Here is a 25331-nt window from a genome sequence, read left to right on the forward strand (position 1 = left end):
TATTTTCATCGTCCTAAAATTCGAGACATATTGATATGTAAATAAATTTTTCCTTTTTGAAGTCGGTTAATAAATAAAAGCTTTATAAAAATATATTGATAGGCGTCAAAGGCGTATTCCCATTTGAGCGTAGCGTGACGCAAATAACGTATCGTAAAAATGTTATCTTTGTACCGTAACGAAAGATATGTGAACGAACTTCCTATAGATGATTTATCGCATTTGTAAATATAAATACGTTACGCCAATGTCAGGCTACAAATATGACGTTTCACGGGTAAAGGTACCTTCTGGCAGACGGCGCTTACGCCTTTATTAACAACGCTCCAATACTAACGCGTTGCTAAGCAACGTAAGCGCCGTCCGCCATAAGGTACGTTTACCCGTGGAACGTCACATTGGTATTTGATCTCGTTTTGATATCAGTCGCCCGTTCATCTCGATTGTATTCTGAATTTAATTTTCAAATAAGGGATCGTTCGGAAATATCGTTTCCGTAAACTCTGTTAACTTCAGTCTACAGCTTAACTGGGTATGTTCTAAATTCATGTTCGAGCACCTATAGGATTATAGTACCTAACCTACCTATAACTGGTAACCTGAGTTTAGGGCTCATTTAGGCGATGCGAGAACCCGCATGCGAGTTTCGATAGGTCGGTTGAATTGGACGTAACCGCAATGTGACTAAAATCGCATGCGAGTTTGCGAGCTGTTTAAAACCACCCCTTGTTTTGGTCTAGCTTCCGTAAAATGTCAATGTATTTTTAAGCCACCATGTATTTACAATATTATTTCACTGAGCAAACGTAGGTATCCATCATACGAGTAGGAAATTTATGTGTAGATATAATACTTATAAGTATCGAAAATCATATTAACTGCGCCCTCGTGTCGAGGAAAAAAATACACCGTTAAAGTAAATCAGGCGTGAAGTCACACTTCATTACGCGGCCATACATTACCGCGTTAGCCCACACAATGGCTTTAATTGACCAAAGGGACTGACGTACCTACTTATACATTTTAGGATATTAAAAGATGGAGCGCAAAAGTCTAATGTATCATGCACTTCTTCAGGCTCAGAACAGGCCGCGTAGCCAAGATGCCAATCGCTTACGCTCCGTAGCGATCGAAACGCAACTGTCACTGTCACACTAATATGGAAGAGTGATAGAGAGACATAATGCTTTTCGTTGTCGAAGCGATAGCGATTGTAACCTTGGCTAGGCCGGCAGAGCAGCCTGGAGGCTTCTTATAGACAGAGCTACTTATGGTGGTCACGACCCTCAGCTGTGAGGATAACGACGAAGAGAAGAATGTATCATTCACAGCTGTTGGAATTCTTTGTATAAATAAATAAATAAATAAATAAATAAATAAATAAATATTTTCTTTCCATTTAGTTGCATCGGCTTTGTGCAAGTGATTAATAAAAATATCAACACTCAACTGTTATCGATATTGATAGCAGGCAATTTCTCATGTGACTCACCTTGAAGTAACATTATTAATTAAGTATATTAGTTATTTTATTATCTATTGACCGATAAATTGGTATCTACATAAAAACATCACCATGCCATATCTCAGAACAGCGAATACATGAAAAGTAGTCAAGTGGCGCCGCGGATTTGCGCAAAAACTGTCAAGTGGCTGACGGGACTCCGAACGCCCACAGCGCGGATTCATAGGGTTTAACAATATCGACGCTTACTTACAATATATTTGTATGGCATTATACCTCCAGTAATTAATTGATAACCTTTTAAGCAATTAGCACTTATATTAAAGCAAGCCACTGACGAGCCATCCAAATGGATGCCGTTACAATGGATTCATCCAAATGGACGGCATCCTAATATTAAACATTGTACGTTTTTGAAATTCACGGCCCGATTTTGGATTGCAGCCACGCTATTTGGACTGTTGGAAGGCTCGTCAGTGGCCAACTTTAGTTAGGTGCTGAGGGTGCGTGGAGATAAGATAGACAGTCTCTCATGTGGTGCTGGAATGCAATGGAGTGGATCCATACAGAACATCATGGATCTCCGAGGGATCTATTCAACATCAAAGGCTTAATAGGATTCCTTGAGGAGTTGGGCTGACAGGACTAGCACCCCCGTCACGCAAAATACTTAGCCACCAGTCGTCGAGTTGCGGAAAACTGCCCATGCTTCAATACTGTACAGCTTGGCAAAAAAGAGTAGAAATTAAAAAGTGGCAACACTGTAGTGTAGTCCCATTTTCTTATATAAATTGGTTTGAAAGGGACGACACTACAGTGTTGCCACTTTTTAAATTCTACTCTTTTTTGCTAAGCTGTACAATATATTCGGTTAGCGAGGCGAAAAATAACAGACAGCCTTGCAATTGGCGCAAGCATTATCAATACTTTACTAAAATTATTTGTTTTTACAACTAATATCATAACTGTATTAAATAAATTACAACAATCATTGCAATATCCAGATTGTTGTTTGTTTATAATAAAAAAGGCCTAAGGCGTTTATTGGGTTCCGTAGTTAACTATAGTTTCCCTATGTCCGTCTATCTGTCCGTCTCTCTATTCGCGGCTTTGCTCGGTGATCGTTAGTGCTAGAACCAGGCGTGGCTCACTCCGCGATTTCGTCGCTTTGCTACAGGTAGCTAAAAGTACATCCGCTCGACCCCAATTTTGGGGTTTGCTATAAGCCGCGCGTGGCGCTGTCGCCACCTAGCGGCCATATCTGTGCTGATCGTGACAGACGCGTTTTGTTAGGGAGTGAGTCTTCTATACCTAGTACTATTATTTATTCTGTGCTAGAACTAACAGGGCAATTCGAACGTACACTTGTGGTTCACTTACATCTAAATGATGTCAGTAGTGTGTTTGTGCCGCTTTTGGATCAGAACTTTTCCGCCAGAGGGCGACAGTATGTATGCGCAAGGTAGTGACAATTTAGTTCACCCTACTCCTCGCTAGATGGCGCCACTGTCTATGCGCAACGTTAATTCCAAAGGTCTCCGCTAGATGGCGCCACTGGTTAGTTCACCCTACTCCCCGCTAGATGGCGCCACTGTGTATGCGCAGCGTTAGTTCCAAAGGTCGCCGCTAGATGGCGCCACTGGTTAGTTCACCCTACTCCCCGCTAGAGGCGCCACTGTCTATGCGCAACGTTAGTTCCGAAAATATCCGCCAGCCCCGCCGGAGGGCGACAGTATGTATGCGCCGCTGGTTAGTTCACTCTACTCCCCGCTAGAGGCGCCACTGTGTATGCGTAACGTTAGTTCCAAAAATCCCCGCCAGCCCTGCCTGGGGGCGACAGTATGTATGCGCAACGTTAGTTCCAAAAATCACCACCAGCCCTGCGTGGGGGCGACAGTATGTATGCGCAACGTTAGTTCCAAAAATCACCACCAGCCCTGCGTGGGGGGCGACAGTATGTATGCGCAACGTTAGTTCCAAAAATCCCCACCAGCCCTGCGTGGGGGCGACAGTATGTATGCGCAAGGTTAGTTCTAAAAATCCCCACCAGCCCTGCCTGGGGGCGACAGTATGTATGCGCAAGGTTAGTTCTAAAAATCCCCACCAGCCCTGCCTGGGGGCGACAGTATGTATGCGCAACGTTAGTTCCAAAAATCCCCACCAGCCCTGCCTGGGGGCGACAGTATGTATGCGCAACGTTAGTTCCAAAAATCCCCACCAGCCCTGCCTGGGGGCGACAGTATGTATGCGTAACGTTAGTTCCAAAATTATCCGCCAGCCCTGCCAGAGGGCGACAGTATGTACGCGCAACGTTAGTTCCAAAATTATCCGCCAGCCCTGCCTGGGGGCGACAGTATGTATGCGCAACGTTAGTTCTAAAAATCCCCACCAGCCCCGCCTGGGGGCGACAGTATGTATGCGCAACGTTAGTTCCTAAAATCCCCACCAGCCCTGCCTGGGGGCGACAGTATGTATGCGCAACGTTAGTTCCTAAAATTTCCGCCAGCCCCGCTGGAGGGCGACAGTATGTATGCGCAAGGTTAGTTCTAAAAAGCCCCCGCCAGAGGGCGACAGTATGTATGCGCAACGTTAGTTCCAAAAATCCCCACCAGCCCTGCCTGAGGGCGACAGTATGTATGCGCAACGTTAGTTCTAAAATTCTCCTGCCAGAGGGCGACAGTATGTATGCGCAACGTTAGTTTCAAAACCCTCCGCTATGAAATGAATAGATGTCTCCACTTTGTATGTGAGTTGTTGAATCGCTTAAATGAATAGATATCCCTAGTGGCGCCTTCGTCGGTGGACACCGCTAGTTAGTTCCAAAAATCCCCGCCAGGCCCGCCAGAGGGCGACAGTATGTATGCGCAACGTTAGTTCCAAAAATCCCCGCTAGCCCCGCCTGAGGGCGACAGTATGTATGCGCAACGTTAGTTCTAAACTTTCCCCGCCAGAGGGCGACTGTATGTATGCGCAACGTTAGTTCTAAAACCATCCGCTATGATATGTATAGATGAGCAGCCGTCTGAGTATTTCTAAAAAAGTCCGCAGAGTCAGAGGGGGTTCATGGTAAGTTAATTAATCTTGGTCAAGCAAATCTAGTCAGTAGAAAAAGGCGGCAATTTTTTTTTTTTTTATTATGAATGGGCTTACTCATGGCCACAGACTAATTTGAAAAATCGTGGGCTACCAACACTACGTTTGAATAGTTCGAAAATCGTGTGTCATTTATATCTTATCTGTGGAACTGTTTTGTTTACATTTCATCGCTGTTCGATGTACATTCCTGCCTTTTGTTCGTTTCCTAGGGTTACCATACTTTAGTTTGCTTTACATTGCTTCTGACATATCCGGCTTGACAGACTATCGATTCGCTTAACAATATAGATGTCGCTAGTGGCGCCTCGTCAGTGGACACCGCTAGTTAGTTTCAAAAACATCCGCTATGAAATTGCAAAAAGGCCCATAATGTTTGTTTTAAAATATGAGACATATATCGGCGTTTTTTGTTAATACCACGTCAGTGGCAAACAAGCAGACGACCCCACCTGGCAGTAAGCAGTCACCGTAGCCTATGAACGCCTGCGAATTCTATAGTTTACACGGATGCACTTTTATTTGCGGTTGGTTTTGTCGCTTGTGCTTATCAAATGTATGGAGTTTGTAGTTTACCAACCGTAAAGGGGTTTTTCTTTTATTATACCACATTGGTGGCAAATAAGCATACAGTCCGTCTGATGGTAAGTTGTTACCGTAGCCTTTGGACGCCTGCAACTCCAGGGTGGATACAAGCGCGCTGCCGACTGCCCAAAGATTCAATAACTTTGTTTTAAAATATGAGGCTTATATCGGCGTTTTTTTTAATACCACGTCAGTGGCAAACAAGCACACGACCCCACCTGACAGTAAGCAGTCACCGTAGCCCATGGACGCCTGCGAATTCAATAGTTTACACGGATGCACTTTTATTTGCGGTTGGTTTTGTCGCTTGTGCTTATCAAATGTATGGAGTTTGTAGTTTACCAACCGTAAAGGGGTTTTTCTTTTATTATACCACATTGGTGGCAAATAAGCATACAGTCCGTCTGATGGTAAGTTGTTACCGTAGCCTTTGGACGCCTGCAACTCCAGGGTGGATACAAGCGCGCTGCCGACTGCCCAAAGATTCAATAACTTTGTTTTAAAATATGAGGCTTATATCGGCGTTTTTTTTAATACCACGTCAGTGGCAAACAAGCACACGACCCCACCTGACAGTAAGCAGTCACCGTAGCCCATGGACGCCTGCGAATTCAATAGTTTACACGGATGCACTTTTATTTGCGGTTGGTTTTGTCGCTTGTGCTTATCAAATGTATGGAGTTTGTAGTTTACCAACCGTAAAGGGGTTTTTCTTTTATTATACCACATTGGTGGCAAATAAGCATACAGTCCGTCTGATGGTAAGTTGTTACCGTAGCCTTTGGACGCCTGCAACTCCAGGGTGGATACAAGCGCGCTGCCGACTGCCCAAAGATTCAATAACTTTGTTTTAAAATATGAGGCTTATATCGGCGTTTTTTTTAATACCACGTCAGTGGCAAACAAGCAGACGACCTCGCCTGACAGTAAGCAGTCACCGTAGCCCATGGACGCCTGCGAATTCTATTGTTACCACGGATGCATTTTTATTTGCGGTTGGTTTTGTCGCTTGTGCTTATCAAATGTATGGAGTTTGTAGTTTACCGACCGCAAAAAGATACAGATTTTTTTTTTATATACTACGTCGGTGGCAAACAAGCATCCGGCTCACCTGATGGTAAGCAGCCACCGTAGCCTTTGGACGCTTGCAAGTTCAGACTTTTGAAACCTATACATCATCATCATCATCATCATCATTATTATCATTAGACCCTCAGGAAAACCTCGACAGGGGACACCTCCGGCCCCCCTGCTCATGTAGTATTTAGGGTTTCTAGCACACTTATTTACGGTTGATTTTGTCTCTTTTGGTTATCAAATGTAGTTTGTAGTTTGCAGACTGCAAAAAGGCCCAGACTTTTTTTTTTTTAATAATACGTCGGTGGCAAACAAGCATCCGGCTCACATGATGGTAAGCAGTCAACGTAGCCTATGGATGCCTGCAACTTTAGAGTTGTTACATGCGCGTTGCCGACTGCAAAAAGGTTCAATAAGTTTTTTCTTTTTTTATATACCACGTCGGTGGCAAACAAGCACACGGCCCGTCTGGTAGTGAGCAGTCACCGTAGCCTATGGACGCCTGCAATTTCGAGATGTTACATGCGCGTTGCCGATCGTTGAGATGTAGACCGTGACGTTCGAAAACAAAAAGTCGTATGTGACTGTAAACTTCCATTCACCGTAGAATTTGACAGATAGAGAGAGTTTGAATTAAGTATTGTAACCTTAGTCAGATAATGAAGCTTATTTGAAAGATTATTAACTCTAAGTACTAGAAATAAAGTAGATTTTACTAATGCTGTAATTCTGTAATGCGACATGGTCATGAAACTCATGCGATGTTGGGGGTATACTCTTCAATCTTTTCAATCGGAATGGTCAGAGGTCAGAGTTCAGAGGTCAGAAAGTCCGTGAGGGACAGAACATAGGCAAAGTGAAGAAATTGAAAACACGTTTTAATATACCTGACAACATATCAAGCATAACCTACGTAACTTGGTCGGGTTATTTGTTACCTAACATAAACCATACTAAATTCACTGTGGGGAATTAAAAAAAAATGTGAGTGTGTGACAAGGACAAACAATAATAACGCTTTCTCTGCTACTCCTACTGAAAGATTACATAAGACTATCTCGTTTGATCATTTCCCCCTCCCAGTCCCTCCCCCCACCAGTTCCAATTATAATATCATAAATGAGATCACAATACCTGCAACCTGTAACTGACGCATACGCTTTCTAAAATTAAGTCTAAAAGTACGTCATTGAACTCGTTGCGAGGCTGTGGTTTAGTAACAAGGGGTTAGGGTACAATTATAAATGTAGAGATAGCGACGAAACAAATATTGCATTCATCTCATCAATCGAGGCGCTGGCACTTGACGTGGACATTTACAAGTGGGAGGCGGCCCGGATCGATCTCAAGAAGCTGATCAAAGAACTTCTGGAGGAGAGGAGCATCCTTCAGTTACACTCGGGATACCATGCGGAGGGGCTTTTGCTGGAGGTGCTAAGAAAACACAACATTAGATCATTCCTCTCCGTGCCTCTTAAACAGAAAACTTTAATCTGGAAAGACGCGGGGGTGTGGTTCGTAGAGGTGACCAACCCGAAAATCATCAAGAGAACTTATGTGTTTTTTGACTTCGAATAAGTGTACGTCTGTGTATGTCTGAAATAAAAAAATGTTTAAAAGTGAATGACTATTTATTTATTTACCAATCATTTAGGTATTTTATAATGTTCCAAATGCGAGTACAAAAAAAATGCAAAAGCTGGTTTTTCAAAATTCGTTGTTAAGGGGCTCCTTGGCGCTAATGACATTCGATCTGAATCCTTTAGTTTTCTAATGTTTTTAAAGTGAGTACTTCTTTAGCGGCGTTGGGCACTTTCTGAGACAGCGATCACGTGATCGTAACGTTTAGATGGCCACTCAAATAGATGGCAATTAAATCAATAAAGAAAAACTCAATGACATTACATGAAAAAGGTTCTAATCTTGTACGGGTTGAAATACGAGGATCTCACAGTTACATTCAAACTTTATATCACTCAAATATAATTCAATAAAGCTACATCTTGATGAAATCGCTAATAAAAGTGAACTCTAGTAATGGTGAATAAAACTCAAAATATCATGATCAAATATATTTAGATGCGAGATCTGCAAGGTAACTTTACAATTTCTATTCGAATTTTAAAGAATTAACTGTGCAAATTTGAATTTTAAACAAGCTCACTGACCAGCAATTTCGGACTAAAGTTTTTCAATAGAAAGGAGGATACATAGTGCTGCAGACATTTTGGCCTAGTCATTGAGTTTTCACTTCTGTCGGCACTCCCGGAGTGCAATCCGTTGTTTTTTTGTAGCTATAATAGCAACGACTTTTAGCAATATAGTATGCCGTATTTACTTCAAAGTTCATTGTCTTCGAGATATTCGACATCAAGTTGAACAATTTTAGGCCAACAACCTGGTTTTCAGGCCATAGCTTTTGTGTTAATTATTTTAAAATTTACATCTCTGACCAGTTTTTAGAGACGTCAAAGACAAACCCAAATATGCAGATTTCGTACATGTAAGATCCTTCACAGCAATCCAGCTACGAAAAAAGTGTTATTTTTTTAGACAATGTTTAAAAAAATCATAAATAAATAAGTATTCATTAGTTTCAAAATCCGGTAGACAAGAATGGAGATTAAAGATTGAAGAATCGGTAGCCATTTGTCTTATAATTCTATCTGAAGTGTAAATGTAGAAGTAACGGCTCAAACCTTGTCAAATATCGATGAAAACCGCGGGGAGCCCCTTAAGGTGAGGTTGTGTAGAGCAATGTTTCAGAGTTACTAAGCGTGTGTCATCATCGTCGTTAAAAATATATCAAGTTTTATTTCAAACAAAAACAAGACCTAACCTAATCAAAGCAAGTGCTATACCATCTACATATTATGCATAGTAGGTTCTGCCATCTTGTGGGTCCCATTGGAAGTATAAACGTCACATTTACGTCTCGCGCCAAAAATCAGATGGCTCCTATGCTGTATAGTTCATGCATGCTCCCTATTGTCAGTTCAGTACGGTGGCGCTTAAGCAATGTCAATGTGAAAACAAATCCGTTTAAAATTACAAGGAGGGATTTCATATCATCATCGCTAAGTAGGCGAAAGTGTGTCTGTCTGTCTGTCTGTTACCTCTTCACGCTTAAGCCGCTGAACCGATTTAGTTGAAATTTGGTATAGAGATAGTTCGAGTCCTGGAGAAAATCAGGGAAATCATTCCTGAAGAGAGTGCAAAGGCGGGTGGAATTGAAAGAGTTAATGAATTGCCTAATGATTGAAGTAAGCAATGAGCATATTGAATGATTGCTATTAGCATTATCCAGGCGCTATACCTACTTTAGCTGCTGTCACTAATTCCACGCAGACGAAGTCGCGGACAAAAGCTAGTATTTCAATATTTTCGCTAGGATTTTTTGATTGTTTAGTACAAAAATCAACTTTACTTAAATGTAATAAGGTTGACATCTGTTGCGGGGTAGCAGAACTTCTGTGATTGTAGCTCAACTATGCAACGCTGATGGGCTACTCGTATCTTCAAAAATAAAAATCGTAGATGCAATTTCGACATAATTTCCTTTACTGTAAAGTTCAAATTATTGTAATGGGCTAGGGCTCATAGGATAATCTCTTTCGAAATAAGAAAATATGGTCAATCATCCTTTAGATAGCGTTGCGTTTGTAGTAGTGTGCATGTTGACGACATAGGTTTCCAGACCGCAGGGAAGCATCATATATTTGTTAATGCCTGGAAGATTGAGGCCTGTCTGCCCATGCTGATGCTAGCTCTGAGCTTATTGAATTGCCTTTCTTGGAACTCTTCAACGTACTTTCGGTCATTGGTTCATTTGTCTTAGAGTTTGGTAAAATGACATTCGGTGTATATGTTCAGTGGGCATGCTAAGGGTTATATTTGCAAAAACCCAGACGTTGAGTTTGGTTAATGCTTGAGAGCGCCATGTGCATTTGGCCTGTTTAGTGTCCATATTATGCAGACGCACTGCTTGCCACCATTTGAATATTGTCTTTAGAGCTCTTTGCATTAGGTTGGATATCGTGTGGAAGAAGAAGTTTTGGGTAGAAACGATGTTAGACTAATAATGGACTGACGGATATAGGCTGTCAGTAGTCCTTTTTCCCTGCTTTTGCTACGAAGTTTACCTTGACCCGAGTCCAATTATCTGGTACGATTCACCACGTGAAACTTGCTCTGAATATTATGGCCAGATGCAGATTGCTGTAAAAGCGCCGCTGATTTAAATCAAAAAGTTTGGTCTAAAGATGTTTCTTGCTATATTCCAGTCGATATTGCGTGCCACTGTGGATTCGAGGATTCCTATGGGCGCAAAGCTGTGTTTATTACTGGTTGAGTATGAACCGGGGAAGTGGGTGTCTCTGAGCAAGTTCCTCTTCCGTGTTCATAAATGTGCCATCTAGTGTTTAAGGAGACCGAGATAGTTGGTTGGTGTCTTGGAGAGTATTATGTAAGTTCATGCTCCTTTATGAGTTTGGGCAATATCAGGAGGCACCCCGTACGATTGCCCTGTCTAGACGGAACCTTCTCCACTATCTTATTTTTGCCTCCCATATTTGTTTATTATATTCAGTCAATGCTCTATGATACCCGTAGTACCATACCCATTCTGTTAACAATTAAAACAGATCAATTCCAAAACCTGTTCTGTTGTGATCTGTTCTGTTCTATCTTGTTCTGTTCTGTTCTATCTTTTTCTGTTCTAACCTGTTCTGTTGAGAGCTGTTCTGTTGTGATCTGTTCTGTTCTAACCTGATCTGTTATGATCTGTTCTGTTGTGACCTGTTCTGTTGTGACTTGTTCTGTTGCCGCGCGCACCCGAGTTGCATACATTGCCATTGTTAGTAGCTCGGTACCACTTACAGGGCTAGCGGGTCTTATTTGAAATGTTCTTTGTCTTATGGGCAGTTGTGTTAAAGTCTGTCACAACCCTACTGTGTTCTTATGCGGTGTCTGCATTAACGCATATATCAAAGGCGTCGGTTCACTGTTACTTTTTATACTGTGGTTCCGTCTAGACAGGGCAATCGTACGGGGTGCCTCCTGATATTGCCCAAACTCATAAAGGAGCATGAACTTACATAATACTCTCCAAGACACCAACCAACTATCTCGGTCTCCTTAAACACTAGATGGCACATTTATGAACACGGAAGAGGAACTTGCTCAGAGACACCCACTTCCCCGGTTCATACTCAACCAGTAATAAACACAGCTTTGCGCCCATAGGAATCCTCGAATCCACAGTGGCACGCAATATCGACTGGAATATAGCAAGAAACATCTTTAGACTAAACTTTTTGATTTAAATCAGCGGCGCTTTTACAGCAATCTGCATCTGGCCATAATATTCAGAGCAAGTTTCACGTGGTGAATCGTACCAGATAATTGGACTCGGGTCAAGGTAAACTTCATAGCAAAAGCAGGGAAAAAGGACTACTGACAGCCTATATCCGTCAGTCCATTATTAGTCTAACATTGTTTCTACTCAAAACTTCTTCTTCTTCTTCCACACGATATTCAACCTAATGCAAAGAGCTCTAAAGACAATATTCAAATGGTGGCAAGCAGTGCGTCTGCATAATATGGACACTAAACAGGCCAAATGCACATGGCGCTCTCAAGCATTAACCAAACTCAACGTCTGGGTTTTTGCAAATATAACCCTTAGCATGCCCACTGAACATATACACCGAATGTCATTTTACCAAACTCTAAGACAAATGAACCAATGACCGAAAGTACGTTGAAGAGTTCCAAGAAAGGCAATTCAATAAGCTCAGAGCTAGCATCAGCATGGGCAGACAGGCCTCAATCTTCCAGGCATTAACAAATATATGATGCTTCCCTGCGGTCTGGAAACCTATGTCGTCAACATGCACACTACTACAAACGCAACGCTATCTAAAGGATGATTGACCATATTTTCTTATTTCGAAAGAGATTATCCTATGAGCCCTAGCCCATTACAATAATTTGAACTTTACAGTAAAGGAAATTATGTCGAAATTGCATCTACGATTTTTATTTTTGAAGATACGAGTAGCCCATCAGCGTTGCATAGTTGAGCTACAATCACAGAAGTTCTGCTACCCCGCAACAGATGTCAACCTTATTACATTTAAGTAAAGTTGATTTTTGTACTAAACAATCAAAAAATCCTAGCGAAAATATTGAAATACTAGCTTTTGTCCGCGACTTCGTCTGCGTGGAATTAGTGACAGCAGCTAAAGTAGGTATAGCGCCTGGATAATGCTAATAGCAATCATTCAATATGCTCATTGCTTACTTCAATCATTAGGCAATTCATTAACTCTTTCAATTCCACCCGCCTTTGCACTCTCTTCAGGAATGATTTCCCTGATTTTCTCCAGGACTCGAACTATCTCTATACCAAATTTCAACTAAATCGGTTCAGCGGCTTAAGCGTGAAGAGGTAACAGACAGACAGACAGACACACTTTCGCCTACTTAGCGATGATGATATGAAATCCCTCCTTGTAATTTTAAACGGATTTGTTTTCACATTGACATTGCTTAAGCGCCACCGTACTGAACTGACAATAGGGAGCATGCATGAACTATACAGCATAGGAGCCATCTGATTTTTGGCGCGAGACGTAAATGTGACGTTTATACTTCCAATGGGACCCACAAGATGGCAGAACCTACTATGCATAATATGTAGATGGTATAGCACTTGCTTTGATTAGGTTAGGTCTTGTTTTTGTTTGAAATAAAACTTGATATATTTTTAACGACGATGATGACACACGCTTAGTAACTCTGAAACATTGCTCTACACAACCTCACCTTAAGGGGCTCCCCGCGGTTTTCATCGATATTTGACAAGGTTTGAGCCGTTACTTCTACATTTACACTTCAGATAGAATTATAAGACAAATGGCTACCGATTCTTCAATCTTTAATCTCCATTCTTGTCTACCGGATTTTGAAACTAATGAATACTTATTTATTTATGATTTTTTTAAACATTGTCTAAAAAAATAACACTTTTTTCGTAGCTGGATTGCTGTGAAGGATCTTACATGTACGAAATCTGCATATTTGGGTTTGTCTTTGACGTCTCTAAAAACTGGTCAGAGATGTAAATTTTAAAATAATTAACACAAAAGCTATGGCCTGAAAACCAGGTTGTTGGCCTAAAATTGTTCAACTTGATGTCGAATATCTCGAAGACAATGAACTTTGAAGTAAATACGGCATACTATATTGCTAAAAGTCGTTGCTATTATAGCTACAAAAAAACAACGGATTGCACTCCGGGAGTGCCGACAGAAGTGAAAACTCAATGACTAGGCCAAAATGTCTGCAGCACTATGTATCCTCCTTTCTATTGAAAAACTTTAGTCCGAAATTGCTGGTCAGTGAGCTTGTTTAAAATTCAAATTTGCACAGTTAATTCTTTAAAATTCGAATAGAAATTGTAAAGTTACCTTGCAGATCTCGCATCTAAATATATTTGATCATGATATTTTGAGTTTTATTCACCATTACTAGAGTTCACTTTTATTAGCGATTTCATCAAGATGTAGCTTTATTGAATTATATTTGAGTGATATAAAGTTTGAATGTAACTGTGAGATCCTCGTATTTCAACCCGTACAAGATTAGAACCTTTTTCATGTAATGTCATTGAGTTTTTCTTTATTGATTTAATTGCCATCTATTTGAGTGGCCATCTAAACGTTACGATCACGTGATCGCTGTCTCAGAAAGTGCCCAACGCCGCTAAAGAAGTACTCACTTTAAAAACATTAGAAAACTAAAGGATTCAGATCGAATGTCATTAGCGCCAAGGAGCCCCTTAACAACGAATTTTGAAAAACCAGCTTTTGCATTTTTTTTGTACTCGCATTTGGAACATTATAAAATACCTAAATGATTGGTAAATAAATAAATAGTCATTCACTTTTAAACATTTTTTTATTTCAGACATACACAGACGTACACTTATTCGAAGTCAAAAAACACATAAGTTCTCTTGATGATTTTCGGGTTGGTCACCTCTACGAACCACACCCCCGCGTCTTTCCAGATTAAAGTTTTCTGTTTAAGAGGCACGGAGAGGAATGATCTAATGTTGTGTTTTCTTAGCACCTCCAGCAAAAGCCCCTCCGCATGGTATCCCGAGTGTAACTGAAGGATGCTCCTCTCCTCCAGAAGTTCTTTGATCAGCTTCTTGAGATCGATCCGGGCCGCCTCCCACTTGTAAATGTCCACGTCAAGTGCCAGCGCCTCGATTGATGAGATGAATGCAATATTTGTTTCGTCGCTATCTCTACATTTATAATTGTACCCTAACCCCTTGTTACTAAACCACAGCCTCGCAACGAGTTCAATGACGTACTTTTAGACTTAATTTTAGAAAGCGTATGCGTCAGTTACAGGTTGCAGGTATTGTGATCTCATTTATGATATTATAATTGGAACTGGTGGGGGGAGGGACTGGGAGGGGGAAATGATCAAACGAGATAGTCTTATGTAATCTTTCAGTAGGAGTAGCAGAGAAAGCGTTATTATTGTTTGTCCTTGTCACACACTCACATTTTTTTTTAATTCCCCACAGTGAATTTAGTATGGTTTATGTTAGGTAACAAATAACCCGACCAAGTTACGTAGGTTATGCTTGATATGTTGTCAGGTATATTAAAACGTGTTTTCAATTTCTTCACTTTGCCTATGTTCTGTCCCTCACGGACTTTCTGACCTCTGAACTCTGACCTCTGACCATTCCGATTGAAAAGATTGAAGAGTATACCCCCAACATCGCATGAGTTTCATGACCATGTCGCATTACAGAATTACAGCATTAGTAAAATCTACTTTATTTCTAGTACTTAGAGTTAATAATCTTTCAAATAAGCTTCATTATCTGACTAAGGTTACAATACTTAATTCAAACTCTCTCTATCTGTCAAATTCTACGGTGAATGGAAGTTTACAGTCACATACGACTTTTTGTTTTCGAACGTCACGGTCTACATCTCAACGATCGGCAACGCGCATGTAACATCTCGAAATTGCAGGCGTCCATAGGCTACGGTGACTGCTCACTACCAGACGGGCCGTGTGCTTGTTTGCCACCGACGTGGTATATAAAAAAAGAAAAAACTTATTGAACCTTTTTGCAGTCGGCAACGCGCATGTAACAACTCTAAAGTTGCAGGCATCCATAGGCTACGTTGACTGCTTACCATCATGTGAGCCGGATGCTTGTTTGCCACCGACGTATTATTAAAAAAAAAAAAGTCTGGGCCTTTTTGCAGTCTGCAAACTACAAACTACATTTGATAACCAAAAGAGACAAAATCAACCGTAAATAAGTGTGCTAGAAACCCTAAATACTACATGAGCAGGGGGGCCGGAGGTGTCCCCTGTTGAGGTTTTCCTGAGGGTCTAATGATAATAATGATGATGATGATGATGATGATGTATAGGTTTCAAAAGTCTGAACTTGCAAGCGTCCAAAGGCTACGGTGGCTGCTTACCATCAGGTGAGCCGGATGCTTGTTTGCCACCGACGTAGTATATAAAAAAAAAATCTGTATCTTTTTGCGGTCGGTAAACTACAAACTCCATACATTTGATAAGCACAAGCGACAAAACCAACCGCAAATAAAAATGCATCCGTGGTAACAATAGAATTCGCAGGCGTCCATGGGCTACGGTGACTGCTTACTGTCAGGCGAGGTCGTCTGCTTGTTTGCCACTGACGTGGTATTAAAAAAAACGCCGATATAAGCCTCATATTTTAAAACAAAGTTATTGAATCTTTGGGCAGTCGGCAGCGCGCTTGTATCCACCCTGGAGTTGCAGGCGTCCAAAGGCTACGGTAACAACTTACCATCAGACGGACTGTATGCTTATTTGCCACCAATGTGGTATAATAAAAGAAAAACCCCTTTACGGTTGGTAAACTACAAACTCCATACATTTGATAAGCACAAGCGACAAAACCAACCGCAAATAAAAGTGCATCCGTGTAAACTATTGAATTCGCAGGCGTCCATGGGCTACGGTGACTGCTTACTGTCAGGTGGGGTCGTGTGCTTGTTTGCCACTGACGTGGTATTAAAAAAAACGCCGATATAAGCCTCATATTTTAAAACAAAGTTATTGAATCTTTGGGCAGTCGGCAGCGCGCTTGTATCCACCCTGGAGTTGCAGGCGTCCAAAGGCTACGGTAACAACTTACCATCAGACGGACTGTATGCTTATTTGCCACCAATGTGGTATAATAAAAGAAAAACCCCTTTACGGTTGGTAAACTACAAACTCCATACATTTGATAAGCACAAGCGACAAAACCAACCGCAAATAAAAGTGCATCCGTGTAAACTATTGAATTCGCAGGCGTCCATGGGCTACGGTGACTGCTTACTGTCAGGTGGGGTCGTGTGCTTGTTTGCCACTGACGTGGTATTAAAAAAAACGCCGATATAAGCCTCATATTTTAAAACAAAGTTATTGAATCTTTGGGCAGTCGGCAGCGCGCTTGTATCCACCCTGGAGTTGCAGGCGTCCAAAGGCTACGGTAACAACTTACCATCAGACGGACTGTATGCTTATTTGCCACCAATGTGGTATAATAAAAGAAAAACCCCTTTACGGTTGGTAAACTACAAACTCCATACATTTGATAAGCACAAGCGACAAAACCAACCGCAAATAAAAGTGCATCCGTGTAAACTATAGAATTCGCAGGCGTTCATAGGCTACGGTGACTGCTTACTGCCAGGTGGGGTCGTCTGCTTGTTTGCCACTGACGTGGTATTAACAAAAAACGCCGATATATGTCTCATATTTTAAAACAAACATTATGGGCCTTTTTGCAATTTCATAGCGGATGTTTTTGAAACTAACTAGCGGTGTCCACTGACGAGGCGCCACTAGCGACATCTATATTGTTAAGCGAATCGATAGTCTGTCAAGCCGGATATGTCAGAAGCAATGTAAAGCAAACTAAAGTATGGTAACCCTAGGAAACGAACAAAAGGCAGGAATGTACATCGAACAGCGATGAAATGTAAACAAAACAGTTCCACAGATAAGATATAAATGACACACGATTTTCGAACTATTCAAACGTAGTGTTGGTAGCCCACGATTTTTCAAATTAGTCTGTGGCCATGAGTAAGCCCATTCATAATAATAAAAAAAAAAAATTGCCGCCTTTTTCTACTGACTAGATTTGCTTGACCAAGATTAATTAACTTACCATGAACCCCCTCTGACTCTGCGGACTTTTTTAGAAATACTCAGACGGCTGCTCATCTATACATATCATAGCGGATGGTTTTAGAACTAACGTTGCGCATACATACAGTCGCCCTCTGGCGGGGAAAGTTTAGAACTAACGTTGCGCATACATACTGTCGCCCTCAGGCGGGGCTAGCGGGGATTTTTGGAACTAACGTTGCGCATACATACTGTCGCCCTCTGGCGGGCCTGGCGGGGATTTTTGGAACTAACTAGCGGTGTCCACCGACGAAGGCGCCACTAGGGATATCTATTCATTTAAGCGATTCAACAACTCACATACAAAGTGGAGACATCTATTCATTTCATAGCGGAGGGTTTTGAAACTAACGTTGCGCATACATACTGTCGCCCTCTGGCAGGAGAATTTTAGAACTAACGTTGCGCATACATACTGTCGCCCTCAGGCAGGGCTGGTGGGGATTTTTGGAACTAACGTTGCGCATACATACTGTCGCCCTCTGGCGGGGGCTTTTTAGAACTAACCTTGCGCATACATACTGTCGCCCTCCAGCGGGGCTGGCGGAAATTTTAGGAACTAACGTTGCGCATACATACTGTCGCCCCCAGGCAGGGCTGGTGGGGATTTTAGGAACTAACGTTGCGCATACATACTGTCGCCCCCAGGCGGGGCTGGTGGGGATTTTTAGAACTAACGTTGCGCATACATACTGTCGCCCCCAGGCAGGGCTGGCGGATAATTTTGGAACTAACGTTGCGCGTACATACTGTCGCCCTCTGGCAGGGCTGGCGGATAATTTTGGAACTAACGTTACGCATACATACTGTCGCCCCCAGGCAGGGCTGGTGGGGATTTTTGGAACTAACGTTGCGCATACATACTGTCGCCCCCAGGCAGGGCTGGTGGGGATTTTTGGAACTAACGTTGCGCATACATACTGTCGCCCCCAGGCAGGGCTGGTGGGGATTTTTAGAACTAACCTTGCGCATACATACTGTCGCCCCCAGGCAGGGCTGGTGGGGATTTTTAGAACTAACCTTGCGCATACATACTGTCGCCCCCACGCAGGGCTGGTGGGGATTTTTGGAACTAACGTTGCGCATACATACTGTCGCCCCCCACGCAGGGCTGGTGGTGATTTTTGGAACTAACGTTGCGCATACATACTGTCGCCCCCACGCAGGGCTGGTGGTGATTTTTGGAACTAACGTTGCGCATACATACTGTCGCCCCCAGGCAGGGCTGGCGGGGATTTTTGGAACTAACGTTACGCATACACAGTGGCGCCTCTAGCGGGGAGTAGAGTGAACTAACCAGCGGCGCATACATACTGTCGCCCTCCGGCGGGGCTGGCGGATATTTTCGGAACTAACGTTGCGCATAGACAGTGGCGCCTCTAGCGGGGAGTAGGGTGAACTAACCAGTGGCGCCATCTAGCGGCGACCTTTGGAACTAACGCTGCGCATACACAGTGGCGCCATCTAGCGGGGAGTAGGGTGAACTAACCAGTGGCGCCATCTAGCGGAGACCTTTGGAATTAACGTTGCGCATAGACAGTGGCGCCATCTAGCGAGGAGTAGGGTGAACTAAATTGTCACTACCTTGCGCATACATACTGTCGCCCTCTGGCGGAAAAGTTCTGATCCAAAAGCGGCACAAACACACTACTGATGTCATTCAGGGTATTCTTCATATTAGGGTTTCTTGTTGACTACGGAACCCTAAAAATGTACCCCGCGTGTAAATTTTGATAATTGATGTGATTAATAATAATTAGACAATTATTTTAATTTTCCAGCGCTTTATGATTTTCACACATGAGTGAAATCAATATTACCTTGCGATCAAGGTTTGTTAATACCTAAACGAGTTTAGTCGATCGTTGTCAGTGTACATCGTGGCTCTGTTCTGATTAGAATTGAACAAAAATTCGTAATGTTTTCAAAGGTAAAAACTTTACTTTAAAATAAAATACATCTAATATTAAAAGGAGCGATACAAAGTAATAGTTTATGGTCTTATTGTGGATCAAAGTGTTCATTATTTTAGGAGAAGGTCACTTCTGTGGACAAAAGAATATACAAGTTAATGATTCTGGTACAAATAGCTATATACATAATTTTGTGACATTCCACCGGTGAAGGTATCTTATGGCGGCGGCGCTTACGCTAACTAATATTGACGACGCTTCAACATTAATGGTGACGTTAGGAGACATCCTAACGCCTGAATTAACAGATTGCAGCTGCATTACTGTAAATTTCCTTGTCAAAATGAATAACGGAACGAACGTCATTAGTCATTAGTACTTAAAAAAAATAGCCCAGCTGTAATTACAATATTGACAGGAAAGCCCCAAACGAGTTAAGCGTAGTTGCTATGAAATGTACATGAACCTTACGGCTCGATGCAAACGAACAATTTACCTGCTTCTTATATTAAGCATTGTGCAAATCGGGCCGTTATACGGTTTAGTGAGATAACTAATTCCTTGTTTACTTTCTTTTTCTTACTAGGCCATATTCGCCGCTCTAGTGGCTTTTGCTATGGCGGTAGCCGAGGAAGAGTACAGGCAATACGGCTTGCTTCGCCCGCCCCCGCTGGCACACAGATTGCGTCACCATGATTTAGGACGGCAACATGACCCGCATCAGGCTATACATCACCAGTCACCTACGCCCTACCAGCTTCATGGTCCGCATCATGCCTTGCATGATCATGCTCCTCTTCGACATCAGATCCATCAACAACATCTAGTTCATCCTCCGCATCAGCTGCATGGCCCGCAACTTGTTCCGCTTCGACATCATGGCCATGGACACCCGGGGGGCCTCCATGATTACTACCAGCATGGTCATCGTCATCACGGGTCTGTCAGCCCCCATACATATTTCTTGGGCGTCGACGATCCCCAGCTCTGGACCGGTCCTTCAGAACGCGGTCGCATCGAAGGCCATGGACATATTGAGCACCATGCAGATACTTGGTATCACCATTGATGATGAATAAACGAACGGAAATGGAATTCACGATTTAAGAGTCACATCTAGACCTAGCCGCCGCCATATAATCAAAGTTACGCTCCTATTTTAAAATGAGTAAAATGACATTCTGGAATAACATGAAATTGTTATAAAGCTTGAAGTACTGTGGTGGTGTGTTTTCATCACTAAAAACTGTAAAGTACTATAGAAAAAAAATCCTAACGCCCTGATTCGACCTTTAGGATACAGAAACGCTTCTCACTTCATCACTTTTGACGCTTTACTTAAATATCCGATCCATGTAGTATTTTTAGCAATTTTTGACGAATCTTAGTTCGAATCAGGCGGCAAAATACTCGTAGAGCGAGTAGTAAATTTCTAGGTATGTAAAATTTTTACTCGCTTTAATTTGATGTACATATTATACTTAATTTCTAGAAACGACATTAGTACCTACCAGACATATATACGGAATAAAATGTTTATGTCAAGTTTCATATTGTTTCAGAATGTTACTTTAAAATGAGAGCTTAAAGGATGACTTACGCTAGACCGGGCCGGGCCCGTGCCGAGGCGTCCGATACGTCAAATTCTATGACGGCTAATCGGTGATTACGTGGTGCTTTCTATAAATACGAAGCGCCAGACGCTCCGGCCCGGCCCCGTCCCGGTCTAGCGTGAGTCATCCTTAACTTCTATTGTATGGCGGCGGCTAGGTTCGTGTAACTCTTAATGTATTAATAATTGTATTTTTTGACATTTATATTTTGTATTGTTCACGTATGCACTTATACTTATTGATCTTTTCACTTACTTACCTACTATGAATATCATACTAATGTATTATGTTTCTGTAAATTCTATTGTGGACCCTAAAATTACATAAACTCATATCCAAATATAAAAGAGTAAACTGACATTTGAAAGCGTGTATTTTTCTGATTTTATTTCATACCACGTCGGTGGTAAACAATTATTAGAGCAATTTCATTTATTTAAGAAAAAGCCTGTGTTAATTAATAACAAAAGCCGAACACCAGAAAGGGAATTAACTTTTATCTAGCCTGCCATTATTTTATATAATGACTGCAGCGGGTACAGTTAAGGGGGATTCACGCTGTAACGAGCCGGGTCCGACACGAGGTAACACCGCTAGATTTAGACCAAGAATAGTCTGCAGCGGATTTGATATCGGCGCAGTGAAAGTGTTATTTTAAACGCCAAACGTCTATGAAATTATTATGTATAAATGACACTAGCACTGCGTGGGCTATCGGATCCGCTGCAGACTTTTTTTGGTCTGACTCCACAAGGTTATCAATTATCAATAATACGTCGAGTTTAATCATTGCCGCCATCGCTCTATACTACCACATTAAATATCATCTTCAACACTTAGATAAGAATAAGAAACATTTATTAGCACAAAAAAGAACATAATATGTTTATAGGTACTTAATAAATGGTTGGGAGTCATCAACTGTGCGTGTCTCCAGAAACTTCGTGCATCGCACAACTAAACTGTGGAATGAACTGTCGCCTGCGGTGATTCCGGACCGACACGACCTTCAAACCTTTAAGAAAAGAGACGGCGCGATTCGGGAAATGTATTAGAGATTAACTAGATACGATATAGTAAAGATATATGACGTCCCACGAAAAAAAGGTACCTTATGGCGGTTGGCGCTTACGCTATTATTAACGCCGCTCCAAAATTATTGCGGCGCTATGCGACGTAAACGCCGGCCGCCATAAGGTACCTTTTTTCGTGGAACGTCACATATCTTCACTATTTCATATTTAGTGAATATCTAATTCATTTCCCGAATCACGGCGCCAGCCGCCAGAAGGTACCTTTTGCAGTGGAACGTCACATATCTTTACTATTTCATATCTAGTGAGTCTCTAATTCATTTCCCGAATCGAGCCGAGAGTACTCCCAGCGTAAATTCCGGAAACGCACTTCTCGTTTTTGTCAGAAAAAGTTATAGATCTATTTATATTAACTATTTATAACTTAGGTAGTTACAAATTAGCTTATAACATCCAAGCCTTCAACCTTTCTGTAATTAACCATAATATGATGTAGTGCATAGTCATTTTCCTTCGTATTTTTTACGGAAAAGTACGACGTGTCTTGCTATTTCAGTCAGTCTCGGCACAAAAATTACTGACGTTGACTGAAATAGCATGACAAATATTTACGAACGTTTCCGAGAAAATACGAAGGAGAAAAATTATGCACCACCACTAACCGCATCGCGGCGCGTCATCGTGAACCTTGTCAGAATGCACGAAGGTTGATATTAGGTTGTAGCCGCGCGCGTCGATTGACATCTTTGGTGGTCAAAGAAACGGTCTATAAGGTAACAGTCCATTTCCAATGACACCAGCACTACCATTCATTTTACTATGGAAATTGACAATAACACCGACGCGTTCGTACTAGACTAGTAGTGCAGCTGCGGTCAGAAATGGAATGTTAGCCATACGAATTATAAAAGCCATGCCTTCGTATAGTGTAAGTTGTCTCCTATTAGGAACACTCACACCCGTTCAACGGCTGCCGCCCTGGCAACTCGCCAGTATCGCCAAACTTATTTATAAGGGTATTTTAATAAATCCCTCTTTTCCAAACTTCGTGTAATTGAAAAAAGTATTACAGAGCCCGTGTAGAATACTTGCATTCGTAATAAGGGCTTGTAAATGGCTTCCTACTAACTTAACTTTTTAAATTGAAAAACACGTTAACGTGGGTTAAGGGAAATATTGAGGCAAGAGAACAACTTTGTAGAAAATAAACAGTTAGAGGTAGTTTTAACCTACCAAAACATAAAACAATGCATAAATAAAATGAAATTAAAATTCTTACAATAATACTTTTCTTATAATGTTTCTTTTGTCCCGAACAAAAACTGTTTATCTTACCCCACCTAGTCAGGTGTGTGGTTACTTAATAGATTGAAAAAACATTGAAATATTGTCATCTTAACTAGTGCGCATACAACGAACTCGCTCTTGTAGCCCAGCTTCAAATAACATTCTGTTAGATATTTTGTTCAAATTACAGACAAATATATCAACAAAGAAAATCATTATAAACAGGCTTCGACACTAATTTCTATACAAAAAGGGTATAATAGTCCTCCCACACCAACTGAATACCAATTGTATTTTTCCGTAGAAATTTAATCAGACAAATCTTGCGAGATTTTCGTAACCGTGCAATTTATTTAGCTAATCTGGCACGTTCGGCGACGCAAAAACCAGGGAATTGCGTTTTAAACGGGGATCAGATTTACATCTAGAGTGATCCAGAAAGTACAGTTCGGATTCAGACAGCATCAGCATTATTGCTGCATTATTGCAGCGCGACATTACTGCTGCAAATGTCAAAAATTCGCGAAGCAACGTCTATTTTAGTATATTTTTCGGCAGTCAAATTTAATATATCTTATAGATTTCTCGATAAAATGTTTTTTTTTTTCATTTCCTTCAGTAATGCAGTCGACTGCAGCAGTATTATGCGCGACATTACTGCCGACTGCATTTATTTGATTTGATTGATTTTTGACATTTGCGGCAGCAATGTAGTCAGCAGTTATGTCGGGCCGCAATACTGCAGCAGTAACGCTGGTGCTGTCTGAATCCGAACCGTACCTAGAGGGTTTACCGCCATCATCAAAAATTCGTAAAACGTTGTCCGCCTCTCTATCGCTCTTGCAGCTTGCATTAGACAGGCAGATAAGGAAATTTCGGATTTCGTTTTTCGCAGTACCTAAATGGAAATTTTGCCGCTGCCTCTATGTATAAGGAACGCAACGAATGAATATTGGAATGCGGAAACATCACAAATATGTTAGAAGCGGGTGTGACATGTTCGACAGTGTAATGCATAAATATGTGGAGCTGCATTAGATTTTTGTAAATACCTGCACCATTACATATTCTTACAGTTTTTACATACATATTACGAGAAACATCGAAAGGGGGCTTTGAATATGTAAGTGCGTGTGAACAAAAACAGTAGGTCAATGGGAAATTGCCAAGTAGAGCTGTTCTGAGCGAGGATAGATAAATGAAGTGATTCTATTCTTCTTAACAAACATCCCTCGCTACGCGTCCTTGCACATCCAGTGGCGGATATGCCCTAAATGTAGTCAATATGATAAGTGCTAAGAAAGAGGCGAAGGCTGCAAATATGCCACTGTGCACATCACTTGTGTAAACGCTTATAGCAGGCAATAAATAAATACAATTTGAGTCCGACCGATGTCTAGAGATTACAATATTCTGCAAGTTTTATTATAAAGATAACCTAATCGGCCTAATCAGTACACGCGTATCAAATCCCTGAAGAACCCTGAAGTAATAATATGTCCAATACTTAATGACGTACCTACTCGTACAGTCGTACACGTAATTGGCAGGTCTAATCCCCGAAGACCAGGTTCATTGCTAACGATGTTTGATGGAGCGGAGATAATTACAATCGCACGTGAATGAAGAACGTATTTGCGAATATTAGGTAAGCAGAAAAATGGGATTATTTAGAAAATATCAACATTTATTGTACAATAGCAAGCTTCATAAGTGTAGTTAGTAAGAAGTAAACGTATCATTGCAATAGGTACAAATGGTACAATAATACATAAGGGTTCTACAACCTAACGGTGGGTCATAACCAAAAGTGCTGTGCCCTGTTTATCAATAGCTTGTAACTTGTAATACAAGTGGAAGTCCCTTTTTGACAGCTTTGTTAGAAAGGGACTTCCACTTGTATAACAAGTTACAAGCTTTTGATAAACGGACCCTTGAACTAAAATAAGTAGATTTATGATAAGTAAAGAAAGAAACAGTAGAAATA

This window comes from Cydia fagiglandana, chromosome 1 (assembly GCF_963556715.1).
Source record: "Cydia fagiglandana chromosome 1, ilCydFagi1.1, whole genome shotgun sequence".
In the NCBI taxonomy this organism is placed as follows: domain Eukaryota; kingdom Metazoa; phylum Arthropoda; class Insecta; order Lepidoptera; family Tortricidae; genus Cydia; species Cydia fagiglandana.